Here is a 22,305-nt window from a genome sequence, read left to right as displayed (position 1 = left end):
TAATAACTTATTAATATAGATTCTAAAGTTTTTTGATATATAATATTGGGCTTCTTAATATGGAATTTAAAGTGAAAATATAAGAAAAATTATTTAAAATCGATAATCTACATGAAAATTAGTTGAGAAATTTTATCCTCTAGACTTCATTAAGCAAAAAATGAATTTATTTAAACTCTCAATTATAGCATTATATATTTAATGTGATATGAAAATATCTAAGTTTTGCATAGAATTTGATAAAGTAGCTTATATATTAGAACAAAAGATGACATTCTAAAAGATCCATTAATAGTTTATATGAATAAAATAAATTCTAAATATTTTATTACAAAAATAATAATAAATGAATATTATTTCATAAAATATTAATATCATTAGAATCTAAAACAAATATTAAGTTATATTTAGAATTTTATTTCTATATGTATCTAGCAAATTACCGAGATCTAATTTTATATGTAGTTATGTTTTAATAATTTTTCAATCTCTTTTTAATTTACATAAGAGAAATGATGTTGGCAGTTTTAGAATGTGCAAGTCTCGCCCACATCCTTTGAAAAATATAGGTAAATTTAAGACCCATATAAAAAAAATTATTTTTTAATAATGGACCTTACTTTTTTTTTCTAAATGGAGTGCGTAGCGCTTGCACGCCCCACGAGTGTATCTAATATTACTCTTTATATAAATATGCCGAACAGTAAAAAAAAATTATCCCCCTCAACACAATTGCTAGTGCCACCACTGTTTGTGAACAAACAGCCTAAACCTTAATACAACTAGAACACAAAGTCACAATTGATATAAACTCTCCTCAATTGGGTTGATAACTTCATAAGAACTCTATATTTTTAGGAAAATGATATTACGATTATCAAATATACTCATTCATATATTTTTTTTATTTTTTTAATGATTAATAAACTGACTATTAGTAAATTTATATATATATATATATATATATTTTCTTAATGGTTAAAGATGTTTGAAAATTACTTAAAGAAAGAAAAAAAAAAAAAACTCATTTATACTAATATGTGTATTTGATAGACATATTTAATAATAACAGTAGCATTGTTCGTCCTTTTAATAATGTCATTGCCATTATTCATCACTACCTTGCAGTTTTGAATTTCTGATCTTGGAAAAGTCTATATGGTAGGTTACGGGCTCATTAAATTCGGTCTTCAAACATGTTAAAAGTGTGACAATCTACGTCACCAATTGTACCAACTGTGCTATATTAGTCGACAAAATAAATTAATAATTAGGGGTTGTGTTTGGGCTGATGCGATCACTTCCTTCTAGATCTTGCATACCCTTTTATCAAAGATTGGCACTTTGGTCTCACAGCACGGTTAGGTTATCAAGAAAGAAACTTTTTCCAACATCTACTATATATATATAAAAGTGCAAATTCAGATACTACAATGTTTTCGTCTAACACTTTTTCTTTCTATTTTACCCGTTGTTTTGTGTACATTTTTGCCAATCCCTTTTGCTTTTAAACCAACAAAAATATCTCGCTCTCTATCATTTCTCTCATCTCTCTCCTCTCTCTCTCTCTCTGAGCCGACAACCTTCTCTTGGTTTCTTTCTTCATTAGCCGCAATCCTATCTTTTTCATTTATCCATACTCGTCGTCATCCTCAGCAAATTACCAATCACACACTTTTGGGCCGTTGGACAGATCTAACATGTGCCTTTCTTCTTCCTCGACACCGCTGCTACCTTGTTTCATCTCTGTTGGTAGTCGTTCTGTTGTAGAGCTTCACGCTTGTGGCCTACTCAAACCAAAGGCAAACCGAAAGCCGCTGCCACCAAGTTTAACCCAGACTGAAGCCAAGCTTCACTTCCACCCAGACCCGTTTTCACTATCGCAACCTCACCTCCTCAAAGTCTCTGTTTGGTTGCTCAAAATCAGAGCAAACGGTTGCACTCTCAGTCCCAGTTTTCCTTGCATGGACTACCACAGACAGCCTAGAACCAGCCATGACCAACTACTCAACCTCCATCATTTGCTAAGATCAGCCACGTAAATTGCCAGCCATGCCTCTGTTTTTATCTATAAACAGAGGAATTCTCTCCACCGTGAGCCAAAGTTACCCAACAAGACACTGCCCTCGACAGAGGCCACTACACATTTCTTCCTTAGTGCTTAGTCGTCGTCATTCAGTCACTCCATCCCTAGGCCAAGCCTCCATCGCATTTATTTCCTTCGGTGAGCAATTCTCCTTCACGCCGATCTCTCCCTCTCTGTTTGCTCACCTCTCCATCTCAAACTCTTTCTCTCACAGTTCTCTCTCTGTAGCTCAAACGTCACATGCTCGCCATCACTGAACCAACCCAGCTCCGCCTCCCTTATTCTCTGTAAGTTTTTAGCAGCCTTGCTTCAGTTGTCTTATAAGGAAGAGTTTTACTATGTACAATCAAAGTCACGTACTAAACTGCGTATCAATACTTCATATTCAAAATTTAAATTAACATTGTTTTAAAGAAAATTTACTTTTTAACCAATCATATTAGATTGGTACATGTATTAGTATGCAGTTGTATTTGTAACTAAATTTTTCTTGTAAGGAAAGTGATGAATTCTGTTAACATAATGTTTTAATTTTACATTTATGCCCCTCTTGTTTTGACAAGCAATACCAATTATGTGTTTTGAATGAGTTTATACGTGTACTGGCTTCAATTTAAAGTGATTTTTACAATTCATTCAATTTTTATTATTTATTTATTTATTTTTAATTTTTAGTCGGTTATGGTACATAGGCAGTTTCTCTAATGGTGATTGAGTCTTGTCGCGGTGGGTGTGATTTGTGTGGAGTTTTAGCGCCAATATAAAAAGAAAAAATATAATTGCAAGTATAATTATGCATTAATCTATATATCAATATAATGTGATTGGTCAAAAAGTAGATTTTATTGAAAATAATATTAATTTAAATTTTAAATATGAATGAATCAATATTGGTATACAGATTAATACGCGACTGTGTTTATATATAGCAAAACTCATATAAAAAGGAGCTCCGATCGTATGGACAATAGCAAGAGTCGTACCGACCTGCATATCCCAACGCCAACCTTTCTTTAAGAGTTTTGCTACATACAAGCACAATCGCGCACTAATCTGTGTACCAATACTGATTTATTTATACTTAAAATTTAAATTAACACTGTTTTCAATAAAATTTACTTTTTGACCAATTATATCATATTGGTACACAGATTAGTGCACAATTGTGCTTGCAACTATATTTTTCATTTCTTTAATTATGAAGTGAATTTCGAGAACTGTTTGCAATATGTATCCATTTTTTTATAAAATAGATCAAATAAAGTTGAATAACAAGTACATAATTTTTTAAAAAAATCTATTTAATGTTGTAAACTATATGATAAATAAAATAAAATATTATTATTTAATATTTGTTACACTTGTGAATATGTGATTATCCTCCCGCTAATCATGGAATGGCTGGATTTCAATTTTTTCAAATTAAATGATTCTATGCTGAACAAAAGTGATAGTAAATTAGTAATGTGGAGGGATATAATTTGTATACAAAGTCTGATATATGGGTTAATGTGCAGCCTTGGATTCTGACAATCCTATTGGAGGTGGGCTCATGGTTGCAACGTCTTTTATGAGTACTATTTTGTTATTTTATAACGAATTATTGGCAAGAATTATTTTGCTTTTAGGCAATGGGACCAAGCACAGATCGCGAAACTTTTGTTTTACACATGAATAAAAGAAAATTTTTAAAAGGAAAAATTTGTTGGTAAGCGAGTTATTAATATCTGCACTTGTAATTGATCAAAAAATTAAATTTTAATAAAAATTATTTTAATTTAAATTTTAAATATAAATATAATAATATTAATATATAAATCGACATATAAATTTATTTATACGTGACAAAACTAATTTTAAAATAGTGAAACCCCAATAGGTATAAACTATTAGTCTTGTGAAACTGACTTGTTTCCACTGTAATTTCTTTCATGATTAAGTAAACACTACGCAAAGCTTATTCAATATAGCTTACTGCCCTGCCTAGCTTAAAAAAAAAAAAAAATTAGTTACTATCATAATTGTATATTAATATGTGTATAAATTTAATGTGATTGATTAAAAAGTTAAATTTTTTAAAAATAATAATAATTTAAATTTTAAATATAAAATAATCAATATTAATATGTAAATTAATATGTGATTTTATTTATATGTAATAAAATTCAAAAAAAAAAATTATGGGACCACCAAGCTCTCTACCTCTCTCGTTTCCATGGTTTTTGTGTGTCCGCAGGCATGTCATGAGTAACAGTTATTGGTGCCCACACTCTGCCCTTTTTTTTTTTCTTTTTTTTTTTAATCTTATCTCCTGCGTTCTGAAAAAAAAAAAAAAAAAAAAAAAAAAAAAAAAAAAAAAAAAAAAAATTGAAAATATAAAAGATTGTTTGGTAGGCGATCGCTGTTTCCCTCGTTCCACTGCCATTCTTCATCTTCCTTGGTCCCCTCAAATTTCTGGCCAAAATTTTAGTGCAGGGATCATTTCAGAGAGAATTTATATACCCAGAGCTATGATCAATGAAACTTTGTATGAATCAAAGTTGTTTAGTTTGTGAGAAAAGAAGTTTCTCAAAACACACGGACCCATGAATCAAAGTTGTTTCGTTGATAAGAAAGAATTTCTCAAAACACACGGATAAAAGAAAAGAAAAGAAAAGGTGTACGTACCATAGTCAAGTATTTGCTACTGCTCTCTAAAAAACTATGTAATTTTCCTAAACAATAATATTTTTTTTCCTATTTCATCGCGTTCAAGTTTTAAATGTGGTTGTCCTACTTCTCAAGAGCTATTATTTCTAAGGCATAATCCCACCTACTTTAAGTAATTATTTATTGCAAAAAATAAAAAATCATACCAAATAATACAAGAAATACTCTAAAATAAATTAGACATATTAAAATATCCAATTAAATTATGTAGAAATAATGAAATGTTATTTCTAATTTTTCAGCATGCAGAGAGGAAGGGATAAAAAATTAGTAGCAATTCATTTCTTTATTAAATTCTCTGATTTTTGAGTGATAGCGATAATTTTTTTAAACACGACGCTACAAGAAAACGGGTATTTGTGATCAATATTTTGCAACCAAAATGACTATTTTCAACGAAAATAAGTAAATCTCATTAGCTTATTCCAAATTCATTGATAGAGGCAATATTTATATTGTTATCCCAATAGTCAATTCTTAAAATGGGGCAATTCTTTATTGAACAGTGACGTTACAGGATTCAGGAGGGAATGGAGCTTTGATATAAAAGAGAGAACTCGCAAGATCACCCGTATCTGAAACTTAAGATACATAGTGAGCCACCAATACACACAATCAATCTCAAGGGACGTCGAAAGCCTCCCACAGTCCAGATTGGCAATATCTCCTTCAATTTGAAGTTCCACTATATGTCCCATTCAAATTGTAATAAAGCAACCGAATATGACTATAATGAAAATTTGCATGCTATAATTGCAAAATCATGAGCACCTCATAGCCACAGTAAATCATTGTATCTCATCATTTTAAATGATCATTCCTTACATGATAAATATAACATGGTAATTGTTAAAATTACGTAATTACTAATATTCTCATTAATTTTAATTGTTGAGTCTATCTAAAAGTAGATGGAGATATTAGATATATAGCAGTTGTTATCTTCAGACTGATAGCAAAACAAATATTGAATTGTATAACTGTTGATCTCTTCGAACATACATGCAAGGTAAAATGTTTAATACATTATGTCTTTATATTTTTTCATTATTACAGGAACACCAACTATATTTAGCAAATATTTCCACTACAATCTCATAAAAGAATGGATTATATACTTGCATACAGAAATAAATCAATATGGATAACTGCGTTAGAATAAACTCAATGTTCACTCTGTCCATCTTATAAATCAAACTACGTCATAAACACTCAAAATCTCTTCTTCTTATATTTCTCACTGTTGTAATTATATACTTAAATAATTAAGACACCAAATTGTAGTCTATACTTCTTTATTCACTTTATATATTTTAATTTTTGTTTAAATTTCTTTTTTTAACTTCTCATTAATTATTTTGTACTATTTTTTATTTTATTTTTATATTTATCGTCTGGGCATACGTGCAGCGCACGTTACCCTGACTAGTAGTGTAAACGAAGTCTCAACTCAAAACTGACGTATTATGTATCATGTAACGACGAGCATAAGTTTAGACCTAAATTATTTAAATATGGACTGCACATTGGCACTGTTACCTTACCTGGTACTGATAGAAGCAAACGCTGAAATGTTCAAGTATTTGCAGGGTCAAGAGCATGAGGGGGATTGCACAAAGTGCATGCACCCTTTCCCAAGAAGACCATCTTCATTTTGTATGATACATAACTCTCTTACTCCCTAACAGAATCATGTCTCAGGCCCTGATCACAGGTACTGGTGCAATCTTTCTCCTGATCTCTATCAAATCTGCACAAATGAAACTGGTGAACTGTTGAATGGCAATCAAGCCTAAGTACTCTTACCAGGGGCTGGGAAAGTAAAGTTTTAACGTAAAACTGATCCATTCTGATGTAATCATAATTCAAGAGTTATTTCTCATTTAAGAAAAGAATAATGTGGAACTGTAAATAATCAAACTGTAGATGTAGGATTGTTCCACCCAATACCCATTAATTTATTAGGGGCATTTGAGTTAATAGTTCAATTAGCTCATTTGGCTCATTTCAATTCCTTGTGAAGAATTAACCCATTTCTATCTAATTGATCCATACAACAGAGCAATCACATTGGGATCTGCTAAGAATATTGCTCGCGAAAAATATTCTTCTCCTTTACTCAGTTGACCTTGGCATTCTTGGATGAGATTTCTTTCCGAAACCATAAGTTAAGGAGGAAAGAGTCCATAATAATCTGCAACATTAATTTAAAAGTTAGTAATAAGAAGATGAGCAAAATGATAAATGAAAACATGACTAACCTGATTTAGATGTGCTGCAACACAAGGAAGAACCAGCAAACCAGATTCACCAAATGCACCCCAAGCTGCTCCACAACCGCCACCATCACAGGCAGGGTTTTCTACAACAACATGGCACATATCAAGCCTCGACAATCAATGAAAAACAAAAAATCTATTACAAGCCAGTTTTGCTATTTACAACCGCTTAGGTGAAACCGTCAAGTAACCAGCAGATATGTCAGCATAGAAATAAAATAAAATAAATAAATAAAAACTGAGAAGCATTGGATTGAACCCAGAAAGTGAAGGGAAGAACAACTGAACCTAGGAGGAAGAAATAGTGAAGTACTACGACTGAAACCTAAATGGAATAAGGAAGAATGAACGATTGAAACCAAAAAGTCCGTATTTTTATCACCCATTTCTACAGAACATTCGAGTGAAAGGTAAAAGACCATTCATTATTGTCTCCATATCCTCTGGTTTGAACTTCTTTGAATGTTTTCTACAAAGCAAAAATACTCACCAGTTGGAAATGTGAGCAGAGAAGATTTACACGAGTTCCCTTTCAGTAACCCATATTCTTATATAAAGCATTGGAATTTAAAACACTGATAGGTGATCACAATCGAAACAATGACAACTTTATTCATCGTGATTGACATGAATATTAAACACACCCATCAAGCCCACCGACCCCAAAACAAAGAAAAATAAAATGAAGAACAACCCAAAAAGAAAACGAGAAGAGCACAAACTGGGCTTACACGAAACCGGCTTTGGTGAAATTGAGATATCCGAATATGCTACTCGGAATAGAAAACGGTGGATGCTGAGAATGCGTGAATTATTCAGTTCTCCTTGGTGCACGAATTGGTTCCAATCCCATGTGGTACCTCAATCACTTGTGCGTCTCTAGAAATCCAATTAACTACAAGACCCTGGAAACAAAGAGAAACCGGAAGCAGAGCAGTCATTAATCAAAGCAATTGGCGTTGAAAATGCCATGAACTTTTCTATATTTTTATTCCCCTTTTTTTCTTCAATTTGCTGAAATCTTCTCTAATTTTTGAGAATATAAATATGTTCTTCCAAGTGATTCAACACGCATCGTCGTTCACAATTGAGAATTATGTGCAACCAGTAGGTTTTTTTCCCCTCATTTTTTTCCTTTTCCCTTGGAATTTGACTCGAATAAAGCATGTTCCATCGACTTGTACTATTGAAATTAAATTAAAAATAATCAACATAATGTTCTATCTTATTAACTTTGTGGGAGAGAAGAAGAGAAGCTGCTTCCGAGAGATGAAGGAGAAATAAGCAGTAGGGTAGATGTGATGCCTCATCTCCCACGTATAGATATGTGAAAATCGAGGCGTCGAAATGATGACAATACGGGTCATATATCTTATCACTAAGTGCCAAGTGTGTGTATAAGTAAAAGTGTACAACAAAAATAACGCATCAGAATAATAAAGTCAGTGAACTAATTACTATAATTTGTTTAAATACAGACTCGCTTAAACATAAGCGTACTAAAAATATTACAAATGTCCATAAAAACATAATGTAACCAAATACATAATTAAAAGGTGGTAAAACAATTCCCAATACACAAGCTAAAGCATCAAGTCACTCTTCCGGCGGAATCGCCTCCTTAGGCTCAGCCTTCACATCTGCAACAAAATCTACGGTACCAAGAGACGATACCGTAGATAAGTAGTAATCCAAACAAACGCCGAGATAAAAATATATTCATGCCAAACAAAATGCATGAATATGATGTTATATGCATGAGACCCCAAAAATTATCCTTTATTTGAAAAAGACTAATTTTCCACACACGCCAAAAATCTCATTTGGCCCAAGAAATCTAATCCAATAAAACAGTCTTACCATTTTCCCAGAAAATAGCCTAACATAAAATCCATTAGTCCAATCTCACCATTTTCTCATAAAAATAGCCCAATATCCGTTATCAAAACCAATATTCAATTTTCTTAACCGTATGCACCATGATCTCCTCTATAAACCATCAGCACACCTTGGCTCCCTTTGCCACACCATGGGTAACGACCATGCATGTGATTTCGTAATGAGCGATGCCCAGTTCCGCACCTAACACATTTATATCCAAGTATCCTCTAGCCCCCCGCCAACAGAGGGGCCACGGAGTTGGCACGAAAGCATTATCATCCCGTCCAATCCCGTGACAGAGAGGACGTCATTTAGTATATTGCACTCTCGAATAACTAGAGGAGCTCCACCAACATAATGTCTCATCTCAACTTGGGGTCGTGATACACACGCACCCAAAAATCTACTTTTACAAGAAAATCTAATTTTCCATTCATACCCATGCATATGCATGCACCATGCGGAGAAATCCCATTTTTTTATTTTACAACCATGATCATACGTGCACCATGCAATGCCTACAACAAGTCATAAAAATAATCCAGCAAATTCCAATGTCAACCAAACCAACAAACAACTCCTTCCTCCATTCCAACTAACCCTCAAACTCGTCGGACTCAATCTGACACATCAAACCAATCCACAAAAATATTTGTTAAAGCATAAATATATTTAAATAGCAAGAATTGTTTGAAAAATACTTACAGCGCTTTAAAGGCAAATATTTCTGGAAGATTAAATACTCGATTAACTCCAAAAGCTAGCTCGAAAATAAATCACAAAAAATTACAACTTTTGGGACTAAAATGGGTTTTCGAAAACAAAGTAAATGAAGATGAAATTTTCGGAATAAGAGGCTGATTTATACTAAAAATAAGCTTGAGATAAATGCCTGGAAATGTAGCACATGGTTTGAACTAAAAACTCACAAGAAATAAAAATGGAGTCAACGGGTACAAGAGCAAAATAGGGTACGACAAGGACCAGCTACTGATCACAGTTTTGAAGAGAAAAACTTCCAAAAATCACAAGGTTTTACCCAAAATCTTATACACGAAAATAATAGAGACAAAGAGAGGGAAAACCAAGTCTCATGCATCCCGTTTGGAGACAAAACAGAGCACAAAATCGCAAGCCACAACAGAGCATGATTTGAGGGGAAAAACAAATGTAAATGCAAGGGTTTTTACACTACAAAAACAAGGAACACACAATAACAAAGGAAGAGGAAAGATGGTGCAAAAAGGGGCTTCTACCAACCTACAAAAAAGTAAAAACAGAGCAAAATAAAAACACAAAAAAAAAAGGGGAAGAACCAACGATTTTGCATAAAATTTAGAAACCAAACTAGGAGAAGTAGAAGGTAAAAAAAATTACCAGCTGAAGAATGATGGAAGAGCTACTGCAACCAAAGAAGAAGAACGAAAAAAAATGAAAGATGAAAAAGAAGAATCGGTGTGCGGCAGATAGGGGAGAGTATCGGCCGGTTCGGACCGGATCGAGAGTAGGTCCAGTCGGTCTCGGTCCAATTTTTAGTGGACCGATACGTTTCAGTCCAGTCCCGGTCTAGGGGTTTTTTACTCCGGACCAGAGCAGACCGAATAAAAATATATATATAATATTTTATTATTTATATAATATTTATAATTGTATATAATTAATTATAATATTTATAATTTTATACTAATACTAATATTTATACTAAGATGAAATTACTAATAGTCTAAATTAATACTGTTGAACCCAAGATTTCAAGTTTTGTGTAATTATATATTTACACATGGATTTTGATAATAACAAATGAATTCAAAGAATAAAGAAGTCTCAAGCTCAAGTTGTCTACACAATGGAGTCAAGCACATCAAGGAAACAAGCATGAGCAAGAAGGGAACAAGTTCACATTAAAATTATAGAGTAATATTGTAAATCTCTTCAAAATTCGAAATTAGGATTAATGCTCAAAATTAATATTTGATCATAAAGCATTAAAATACATTTTCCACATGTGCATGAATATTTTTGAAAATTAAATTTGAAAATTTTGAAAGATGATTGATTGTCATCTTTTGCATGTGCATGCCTTGATTAAAGGGTTGAACTTTGAAAATATTAAAGATGATTGATTGTCATCTTTCACATGTGCATGTTTTATTTGAATATTTTCAAAAGTAATTGATGCTTTTTTAGACTTATACAAAAGGTAGATGATTTTGTTTGAAAATTTTGAAAAGTAAAGTGTGCTCATTTTGTCATATGCAAAAAGTAAAAGATTAGGTTTGAATTTTTTTGAAAAGGAAAAGTGTGCTCATTTTGTCATATGCCAAAAGTAAAAGATTAGGTTTGATTTTTTTGAAAAAGTGAATGATGTTATCTTTGACAATTGAAAAAGAATAACCTTTTATTTGAATTTTTTGAAAAAGTGAATGATGTTGTCTTTGACATGTGAATCTTTTTAAATTTGAATATGAAGTCTCATATGCCTATAAATAGATCATTTGAGAGTTTCACATTTACAACATCGAGAGCATACAACATTCATTCAAAGCTTTCATTCTCTCTTCTCTAAGCATTGAGCCTTAATCCTTATTCATTTTGAAAGATATAGTTTGTGCTGTATTGTTCTTATTTCACTCATTGAGAAGTGTTTTCTGATAACCTACCCACTATCAGTTTTTGTATCAAAAAAAGGGTGTGTATAACCCTTGTACGTGTAAAAAGTATTCTATACGGGGAATAGTTGAATCACCACTTATAAGGTAATTGCAAGTGTAGAGGGTGTTCTACACGGATCCTTTGTAGCGGTGTTGTTCAAAGGTGTAATAGGTTTCTATCTCCACCTGAAAGAGGTTGAATAGTGAATTTGGGAATCCTCAAGGGGTAGCTTGAGGCGAGGACGTAGGCAGTGGGGCCGAACCTCGTTAGCATACTGAGTTTGCTTCTCTCTTACCCTTACTCTTTATATTTATTGTTATTTCATATTTTGTTTATATTTTATATTATATATTTGATTTATAATTGTTATTTTTTTTAATACAACTCAATTCACCCCCCCTCTTATGTTAGTCATCTGGGCAACAATTGGTATCAGAGCTAAAAGCTCTATTATAAGATTAACTATCTTTTGAGTTAAGATCTTATGGCTAACATTGCAGCTTCATTTGGTGAAGGTCAATCTAGCAGTCGGCCTCCACTCTTTTGTGGAGATAATTACTCATTCTGGAAAGTTAGAATGAGAATATTTCTTCAGGCTCAAGGTAGAGAAATCTGGAAATGTATTGTAAATGGACCTTATATTCCAACAAAAGTGATTGATGGAGTAAAGGTCAAAAAGGAAGAAGAAGAGTTTGATCGTGAAGACGATAGACTTTATACTTTAAATTTAACTGCTATGAATTTATTATATAATGCTCTTAATGGAAATGAGTTTAATAGAATAATGAATTGCGCTACGGCAAAGGAAATTTGGGATAACTTGGAAGTAACTTATGAAGGAACTTCGCAAGTCAAGGAATCAAAAATTTATATTCTTACTCATGAATATGAAATGTTTAAGATGAATGATGATGAATCTATTTCTAGTATGCACACTCGTTTTACTAACATCATAAACAGCTTGACAGCTCTTGGCAAAATTTATTCCAAGGTGGAGATAGTAAGAAAAATTCTCAACTCTTTACCAAAACGTTGGGAATCAAAAGTTATAGCGATTCTTGAAGCTAGAGACCTCAAGAAGCTCGAAGTCAATGAACTCATCGGGTCACTTATCACCCATGAGTACACATTGAAAAGAGGAGAAGAAGAAGGAAAACCAAAGAAGAGCTTAGCACTTAAAGCTGTTCCTCATGAAAGTGAAAGTGATGAAGATGAGGAAAATGACGATAAAGATGAAGAAGTTGCGATGATAACAAGAAGAATTCAGAGATTCTTGAAGAAAAATAGAACTCCTCCGAAAAGTTTTTCAAGAAAGATTCAGGTAAAAATAACACTTTAATTTGTTATAAATGCAATAAGCCTGGTCATATCAAGTCAGATTGTCCTCTGCTAAAGAAAGATCAAAACAATGGCAAGAAAGCAATGAAAGCTACATGGGATGATGATTCAAGTAGCTCAGATAGTAAAGCAAGCAATGAAGAATCAGCAAATCTTTGTCTTATGGCTAAAGATGACATTGAGGTAACAAATCTTGATAATATTGAAAATCCTTCATATGAAGAATTGCAAAATGTTTTAGAAGAGATTTATGAGGAATTTGAAAAATTGGGTATCAAGTATACTGCTTTGAAAAAGAAAAATTCTTCTTTAACAAACGAAATTGAAATTTTAAGAAAAGAAAGTATAATTTTGAAAGATGAAAATCTTGAATTGAATAAGAAGAAAACCGATTTAGAAAATATTGTTGAAAACTTTACGAATGGAAAAAGAAATTTTGAAAAACTTCTTGGTAGTCAAAGATGTGTTTTTGACAAGGCAGGTTTGGGATATATGCCAAAACAAAAATACAAACCTTATAAAAATTTCTTTGATAATCATTCTACATCAAAGACTAATATTCAAAATTCTTTTCATAAAAATAATTTTGTCAAAAAAGGATATTATTATAATCATTCAAGTTTTTCATATATGTCACATGCTATTTGTAATTTTTGTAATAGAAATAGTCATAATTATCATACATGTCCTATTAGAAGAAATCATACAATGACTATTAGGGCCATATGGGTACCTAAAAATCTTATTTCTTCTAATACTAATAAATAAAGGACCCAAAGAACTTGGGTACCAAGAAAAATCATTTTAATTGTTTTTATAGATATGCATGAAGTCATCCACAAGCAAAAATAAGTGGTTTTTAGATAGTGGATGTTCAAGACACATGACGGGAGACAAGACTAAGTTCTTTGATCTTAGATCTAAAGAAGAAGGACACGTGACATTTGGAGACAACTCGAAAGGGAAGATCGTGGGAATAGGTAAAATTGGTAATGAATCTTCTCTCATAATTGAAAATGTTCTACTTGTTGAAGGTTTAAAACATAATCTTTTGAGCATAAGTCAATTATGTGATAAAGGATTTACAGTTACTTTCAAAATGGATAAATACATTATTTTGAATGATCATGATTGTAATATTTGTTTTATTACTTTTAGAAACAATAATGTTTATACAATCGATTTTGAAGAAATTACCTCACAAGATGCTATTTGCTTTTCAGCTCAAAATGAAACTAGTTGGCTATGGCATAGAAGATTAGGTCATGCCAATATGGAACTTATTTCCAAACTTTCAAAAAATGATCTTGTGAGAGGTTTACCAAAAACAAATTTTCTTAAAGACAAAATTTGTGATGCATGTCAATTTGGTAAACAAACAAAAACTTCTTTTAAAACTAATAAACATATTTCCACTACTAGACCATTGCAACTGATACACATGGATCTTTTTGGACCAAATAGAGTTGCAAGTCTAGGAGGAAAATATTATGCATTTGTTATTGTTGATGATTTCTCTAGATATACTTGAGTCATCTTTCTTACTCATAAAGATGAGGCACATAATGGTTTTACCAAGTTATGCAAGAGAATTCAAAATGAAAAGGGCTATACTATTTCAAGTATCCGAAATGATAGGGGAAAAGAGTTTGTTAATAAAAATATTGAAACATTTTGTGATGAAAACGGTTTTGTGCATAATTTTTCTGCTCCTCGAACTCCTCAACAAAATGGGGTAGTAGAGAGGAAAAATAGATCTTTTCAAGAGATGGCAAGAACAATGCTCAATGAGAACAATTTGCCTAGTTATTTTTGGGCCGAAGCGGTAAGTACTGCATGTTATGTTATAAATAGAGTTATGTTAAGGTCTAAGTTAGATAAAACCCCCTATGAGCTTTGGAATGAGAAAAAGCCCAACATTGGTTACTTTCATGTATTTGGATGCAAATGTTTTATTTTGAATGACAGGAATAATTTAGGCAAGTTTGATGCAAAATCTGATGAACGTATCTTTCTCGGGTATTCTACTAATAGTAAAGCTTATAGAGTATTCAATAAAAAGACTTTGACTGTACAAGAATCTATGCATGTAGTATTTGATGAATCTAATTCTCCACTCTCCAATAAATCTATTGATGAAGAAACAGAAGGTATAAATAACACAAAAAGTCTCAATCTCAACAAAAAGAAAACAATAGAGGAAGTTCAACATGGAGCCATCAGGAAAGATCATCAAAATTTAATACAAGATGCAACCAAACAGTGGAAATTTGTGAAAGATCATCCAGTGGAACAAATTTTGGGAGAACCTTCACAAGGTGTAAGTACTCGATCATCTCTTAGAAATATTTGCAATCATACTGCTTTTCTATCTCAAATTGAACCCAAAAATATTGATGACGCACTTCTTGATGAATCTTGGATTCTAGCTATGCAAGAAGAGTTGAATCAATTTGAAAGAAATAATGTTTGGACACTTATTCCTAGACCCAAAAATCATACTATTATTGGAACAAAATGAGTTTTTAGAAACAAGAAAGATGAGTCCGGAGTCATTACTAGAAATAAGGCCCGACTTGTAGCCCAAGGTTTTAATCAAGAAGAAGGAATCAATTATGATGAGACATATGCACCTGTCGCAAGATTAGAAGCTATTCGAATGCTACTTGCATATGCTTGTTATAAAGATTTCAAACTTTTTCAAATGGATGTTAAAAGTACTTTCTTAAATGGTTTTATAAATGAAAATGTATATGTTGAGCAACCTCCAGGTTTTGAAAATCATATTTCCCCAAATCATGTTTTCAAACTCACAAAAGCACTATATGGACTTAAACAAGCTCCTAGAGCTTGGTACGAGAGGCTCAGTGGTTTCTTGATTGAAAAAGGTTTTTCAAGAGGAAAAATCGACACAACTCTTTTCATTAAATATGAAAATGATGATATTCTTTTGATTCAGATTTATGTTGATGATATAATATTCGGTGCTACTAATGAAAATATATGTCAAGTTTTTGCTAAGACTATGCAGGAAGAATTTGAGATGAGCATGATGAGAGAACTTACATTCTTTCTCGGATTACAAATTAAGTAAGAAAAAAGTGGGACATTCATCAATCAATCAAAATATATTAAGGAATTACTGAAGAAGTTTGGGATGAAAAATGCTAAGGAAATTGGAACACCAATGAGCCCATCAACTAAACTTAATAAAGATGAATCCGGTAAGCCAGTTGACTCGAAGATATATCGAGGTATGATTGGTAGCTTATTATATTTAACAGCCAGTAGACCAGATATTATGTTTAGTGTGTGTTTATGTGCACGCTTTCAATCATCTCCAAGAGAATCACATTTAATTGCAGTTAAGCGCATTTTTAGATATCTTAGTGGTACAATTAACCTAGGGTTATGGTACCCTAAGCACACATCTTTCGATCTAATCAGTTGCACAGATGCAGATTATGCTGGCTGTAAAATAGATTGAAAAAGCACTAGTGGGACATGTTATTTCTTAGGTCATGCACTAGTTTCCTAGTTTAGTAAAAAACAAAATTCTGTTGCACTATCTACGGTTGAGGCAGAATATGTTGCTGCGAGTAGTTGTTGTGCTCAAGTTCTCTACATGAAACAACAACTTGAAGATTTTAAACTCATGTATAATCACATTCCAATCAAATGTGATAATACAAGTGCTATAAATCTTTCAAAGAAACCAATACAACATTCTAGAACTAAGCATATTGAAATAAGGTATCATTTTCTTCGAGATCATGTGCAAAAAGGCGATATAATATTAGAGTTCACAAACACACACGATCAGTTAGCAGATATTTTCACAAAACCTTTACCAGAAGATAGATTATGTATGATCAGAAGAGAAATAGGTATGATGCATGCTATGAATATCTCTTAAAAGATAGACCAGAGTCAATAAAAATAGAGATAGATTTTTTAAATACTTTTACATAAACTTGAGATTCTTTGCCTTATGTTTGAGACGCTCATTCTCTTCATACAATATCATGTCATTCTTATCCATGGGAACTGGCAAGCGGAATGAAGAATCTAATAAAGATTTCAACTGTTTATTCTTCTGCCGAATGATTCCTTCCCTTGTGTGAGACTCTTGAACAATTCGTTGAAGTACAACAATTTGTTCTTTGAGCTTTTCAACTTCGTGATTTTTAGCTTGTAGCCGCTGAGAAAAAACAACAATAGAGGAAGAGTAGCGAGTTCCAAGACTCACCAAGTCATAAATAGCATCAGAATCTGACTTATTAGTCAGATTATTATTTTCTTGTTGCAACATGGCACCAATAGCAGCTGCAGAAAGGACAGGAGGTTGAGATGCAGAATGCCTCATGGATGGATTTAGAGAAATGTTAGAAGAATGAGCCATTGAGAAAAGAATAGAAGGCTTAAAACGAGAATGCTGAAGGAATGCAGATGAGTTATAGAGATGAGATGAAAACTTGATGCGAATTAAATGAACTTCAGGACTGATTTTATAGAGATAGCATAAAGAATAAGACAAACTATTGTCTCTTCAAATCTTATTTAGTCAAAAGAAATACAAGATATGTTGGACACACATTGTCAAATTTTTTTTTTTTTACTAAGCCAGCGAGATTAACAGTAGATTGTCCCTATTTTTCTAGTAAACGATGAACCTCTGCTGTTATCTGCCGATGTTGACCTTGTATCTGAACCCTTTCTCGTTCCAGCTCCTCTATTCGTGGTTGCAGATCATGAGCATACCAATCTGCAAATTTTTTCAACTCTTGGTTTTCTTGTTTTAGCCTTTTATTCTCACTATCCTTATTAGCAAGCTTCTGTCGTAACTCAGATATTTGCATGTTAAAATGATCAATCTCACTCACCCTCGCCATTAACCTTCGAGACATTATCGTAACAGAGGCAGCATATTGACTACTGAGCATTCTTGATTCTGCAATAATGTCAGAATCAGCCTTACTAGAAAAACGGTTCACTGCTCCTATCATGGTATTGACTGCCTCAGGAGAGAAGATTGATGATTGATGCGTCAAGGGTTCCTGATTCAAGTCTGGAACATTAGTAGAAGAGAATTGCTCAGCCATTCTATCGTTGTGGAAAAACAGAACTCAGGTCAAGAAGCGATTATTTTTTTTGCATCCGATAGATGAAAATGATCATTTTTTTATAGAAACTCGGAGCCTTCAATCCCGTTTGTCAACAACATCAGGCGATTGTTTAAATCTTCAGCCGCATTAAATTCATAGAGTTAGGCCTCGAGGCTTTGCAGCACTTGTCGGGTCACGGACGGCTCCATTTTTCAACTATCTATAGTGTCTACTAACGCACCGTTTTCTTCAGTCTATTTACTTATTGCGGATCCTTTTTAATGATGCCAAAAGGGGAAGAAGTGTTAGACTAGAACATTAACACTGTTTAAATTGCTAAACTTGTTATATATGCTTGGAATTATATTTATACTTTTGCTTGAAAAACTAACGCATATTTTCAGGGGGAGCTTAAGTATTAATACAGGTTTCAGGTTCTATCAAGTATTTGTCATCATCAAAAAGGGGGAGATTTTTGAACCCAAGATTTCAAGTTTTGTGTAATTATATATTTACACATGGATTTTGATGATAACAAATGAATTCAAAGAATAAAGAAGTCTCAAGCTCAAGTTGTCTACACAATGGAGTCAAGCACATCAAGAAAACAAGCATGAGCAAGAAGGGAACAAGTTCACATTAAAATTATAGAGTAATATTATAAACCTCTTCAAAATTCGAAATTAGGATTAATGCTCAAAATTAATATTTTATCATAAAGCATTAAAATACATTTTCCACATGTGCATGAATATTTTTGAAAATTAAATTTGAAAATTTTGAAAGATGATTGATTGTCATCTTTTGCATGTGCATGCCTTGATTAAAGGGTTGAACTTTGAAAATATTAAAGATGATTGATTGTCATATTTCACATGTGCATGTTTTATTTGAATATTTTCAAAAGTAATTGATGCTTTTTTAGACTTATACAAAAGGTAGATGATTTTGTTTGAAAAATTTGAAAAGTAAAGTGTGCTCATTTTGTCATATGCAAAAAGTAAAAGATTAGGTTTGAATTTTTTGAAAAGGAAAAGTGTGCTCATTTTGTCATATGCCAAAAGTAAAAGATTATGTTTGATTTTTTTGAAAAAGTGAATGATGTTGTCTTTGACAATTGAAAAAGAATAATCTTTTATTTGAATTTTTTGAAAAAGTGAATGATGTTGTCTTTGACATGTGAATCTTTTTAAATTTGAATATGAAGTCTCATATGCCTATAAATAGATCATTTGAGAGCTTCATATTTACAACATCCAGAGCATACAACATTCATTCAAAGCTTTCATTCTCTCTTCTCTAAGCATTGAGCCTTAATCCTTATTCATTTTGAGAGATATAGTTTGTGCTGTATTGTTCTTATTTCACTCATTGAGGAGTGTTTTCTGATAACCTACCCACTATCAGTTTTTGTATCAAAAAAATGGTGTGTATAACCCTTGTACGTGTAGAAAGTATTCTATACAGGGAATAGTTGAATCACCACTTGTAAGGTGATTGCAAGTGTAGAGGGTGTTCTACACGGATCCTTTGTAGCGGTGTTGTTCAAATGTGTAATAGGTTTCTATCTCCACCTGAAAGAGGTTGAATAGTGAATTTGGGAATCCTCAAGGGGTAGCTTGAGGCGAGGACGTAGGTAGTGGGGCCGAACCTCGTTAACATACTGAGTTTGCTTCTCTCTTACCCTTACTCTTTATATTTATTGTTATTTCATATTTTGTTTATATTTTATATTATATATTTGATTTATAATTGTTATTTTTTTTAATACAACTCAATTCACCCCCCTCTTGTGTTAGTCATCTGGGCAATAAATACTAATATACTATTATATAGTTATACAGTATACTAATCATAAATTCATAATAAATAAATCATTATAAGTCTATAACTATATCTAATTGTATTAGTATTAGTTAACTTAATATCTAATATGCTAGTATTAGTAATAAGATTATAAGAGACTAAGAGTATTAGTATTAGTTAACTTAATATCTAATATGCTAGTATTAGTAATAAGATTATAAGACTATAAAAGTATTACTCTTATTTAATAAATACATATAGTATTACATAGAGTATTAGTAAATGTGTTGGGTTTGAAGACAATGAAGAGATATAGTAAATTAGTAATACTAGTTATTAGTTATTATCTATTTGTACTAGTGTTATTACATATTATTAGTTATCAGTTATTACATCTAGTTATTAGTTATAATATTAGTACTAGTGTATTATTAATTATAATAAATAAGTTAATAACTATTACTAATTTACTATATACTAATAGTATTAGTATGAGTGTATTGCTAATATATAATGTATATTAGTAACTTAGTTATATGTATTAGTAATATATAATATATAATAATAGATATATATTACTAATACATATAACTAATAACTATATGTAATAATAGTATTACTATATCTCTTCAAACCCCACATATTTATTAATACTCTATGTCATAGTATATTAAATAATAGTAAAATACTCTTATTATTAATACTCTATGTAGTTATATTAAATACTATACTATTAATACTCTATGTAGTTATAGTGATTTATTACTAACATATTACATATTAAGTTAACTATATTAATACTATTATAAATTTATACATATATGATATATTATATATTATACCATAACTCTTATAATATGTTAATATATTGACATATACTAGTACTATATATTATAGTTAATAGTTATACATTAAAGAGTATAATAATACATTGATACCAAATATAGACTTATAATAATTTAGTTATTATAAATTTATAATTAGTATAACTATATAATAGTATTAGTACTAGTATATTATTAGTTATAGAAAATAAGTTAATAATTATTACTAATTTACTATATATTAATAGACTAATAGTATTAGCATATTACTAATATATATATATATAATAGTATACCATATGTATATATATTAAATATATCACAATATAACTACATAAATATTAAACAAAATGCCATTGGATTTAAAAAAAAAGTCAGGGTGGACCCATCGGACCGGACCATCCCAGTCCTTATGGAGTTAAGTTCAGTTTAAGGTAGGAAAACTCTAGACCAAATAGGTCCGGTCCGGTCCGTAAAATTTCCTCGGATCGGACCGAACTCACCCCTAGCGGCAAAGGAGAAAAGGTGAGGAAATTAAGCCCTAAAGGCAAAGCACAAAATGGTGCCATATAGAGAAAATAGGGGGCTGGATTCTAGGGCTACAAGCTGGGCTTCTAAGGAAATGGGTTGGGCCCGAAAACAAGAGAAAACCCACTAAATCAAGGCCCAATCCGAAAATGAAGGAAAAAGACAATAAAATAAATAAAAGCCCAATAAAAACAATACAACTAAACATTAATAAAATAAAATATCTAAAATCCACAAATAAAATAAATTAAAGCAAAGAGCAATTTAAATGCAAAATAATAAATAATATCAAGAAAGCCTTTTTAAAATAAATTGCAAAACTTAAAAAAAAAAACAAAAAATAAATCTAACAAATAATACATTAAATTTAAAATAAGAGAACTAATATTTATAATTAATTAAATAATATTTTAATAAAAATATATGTAAAAATGAGGTATTACAGTAGAAGGGGGATGCGATGAAGAGGAAGAGAAGGGGAGAAGGAGGGGCACGATTGCGCACGAACTCCCCCAAACGATTGAATGTGGGCTGTGGCTTCATGAAGTAGTAAAGAAGACAAAGATGATGGGATGAGGGTTTCGAAGGCGAAGGGTGGTTTCGATGGGGAGAAGGAAAAAGGCCGGAAACCAGACGATGGGGGTTTCGATGGGAGAGAAGATGAAGATGATGGGGAGAAAGAAAAAGGCTGACAATGGGTGATTCGGTGGGCGGAAGACGAAGACGATAAAGAGAATGACAAGGGTTGGGGTTTTGATGGGGCGGACTGCTGTGGTTGGCAATGAAATTAGAATAACGTCGTTAAAGAGATACTATCACGTTGGACCACGATGCCACAGGAGTGCCCCAGCTCGATTGCAAGTAGAATTTTTGTTTGCATTTTGGGCCTCGTGCAGGACCCAACTTTGAATGTCCAAGCTCTAGACTTTGATTATCGAATTTTGAATTGTAGAATTTGTAGAGTTGAAAATAGATAGATATGTAAACTTAATTTTATAATATTGAATAAATAGTATAATTTTCTTTTATGTGTTTTTATTTAGTTATTTTATTCTCAATAGGGGTGAGTTCGGTCCAATCTGGCCCGGTCCGGTCCG

At 31.9% G+C, this 22,305-nt stretch overlaps 1 long non-coding RNA gene across 1 annotated transcript; it reads right to left on the bottom strand.

Annotated features, from left to right (window-relative positions):
- Positions 1-6,616: 6,616 nt before the first annotated feature.
- Positions 6,617-8,139, bottom strand: LOC122292850. Its single transcript, XR_006237045.1, has 3 exons — positions 7,806-8,139; positions 7,057-7,157; positions 6,617-6,989 (listed from the first exon to the last, which is right to left on the bottom strand). It is a non-coding gene; the product is annotated as an uncharacterized LOC122292850 (long non-coding RNA).
- Between the last annotated feature and the right edge of the window lie 14,166 nt (positions 8,140-22,305).

This window comes from Carya illinoinensis, chromosome 13, assembly GCF_018687715.1.
Source record: "Carya illinoinensis cultivar Pawnee chromosome 13, C.illinoinensisPawnee_v1, whole genome shotgun sequence".
In the NCBI taxonomy this organism is placed as follows: Eukaryota; Viridiplantae; Streptophyta; class Magnoliopsida; order Fagales; family Juglandaceae; genus Carya; species Carya illinoinensis.
The sequence above is the reverse complement of the archived record's forward strand: the minus strand, read 5'-3'. Positions and strand labels throughout refer to the sequence as shown.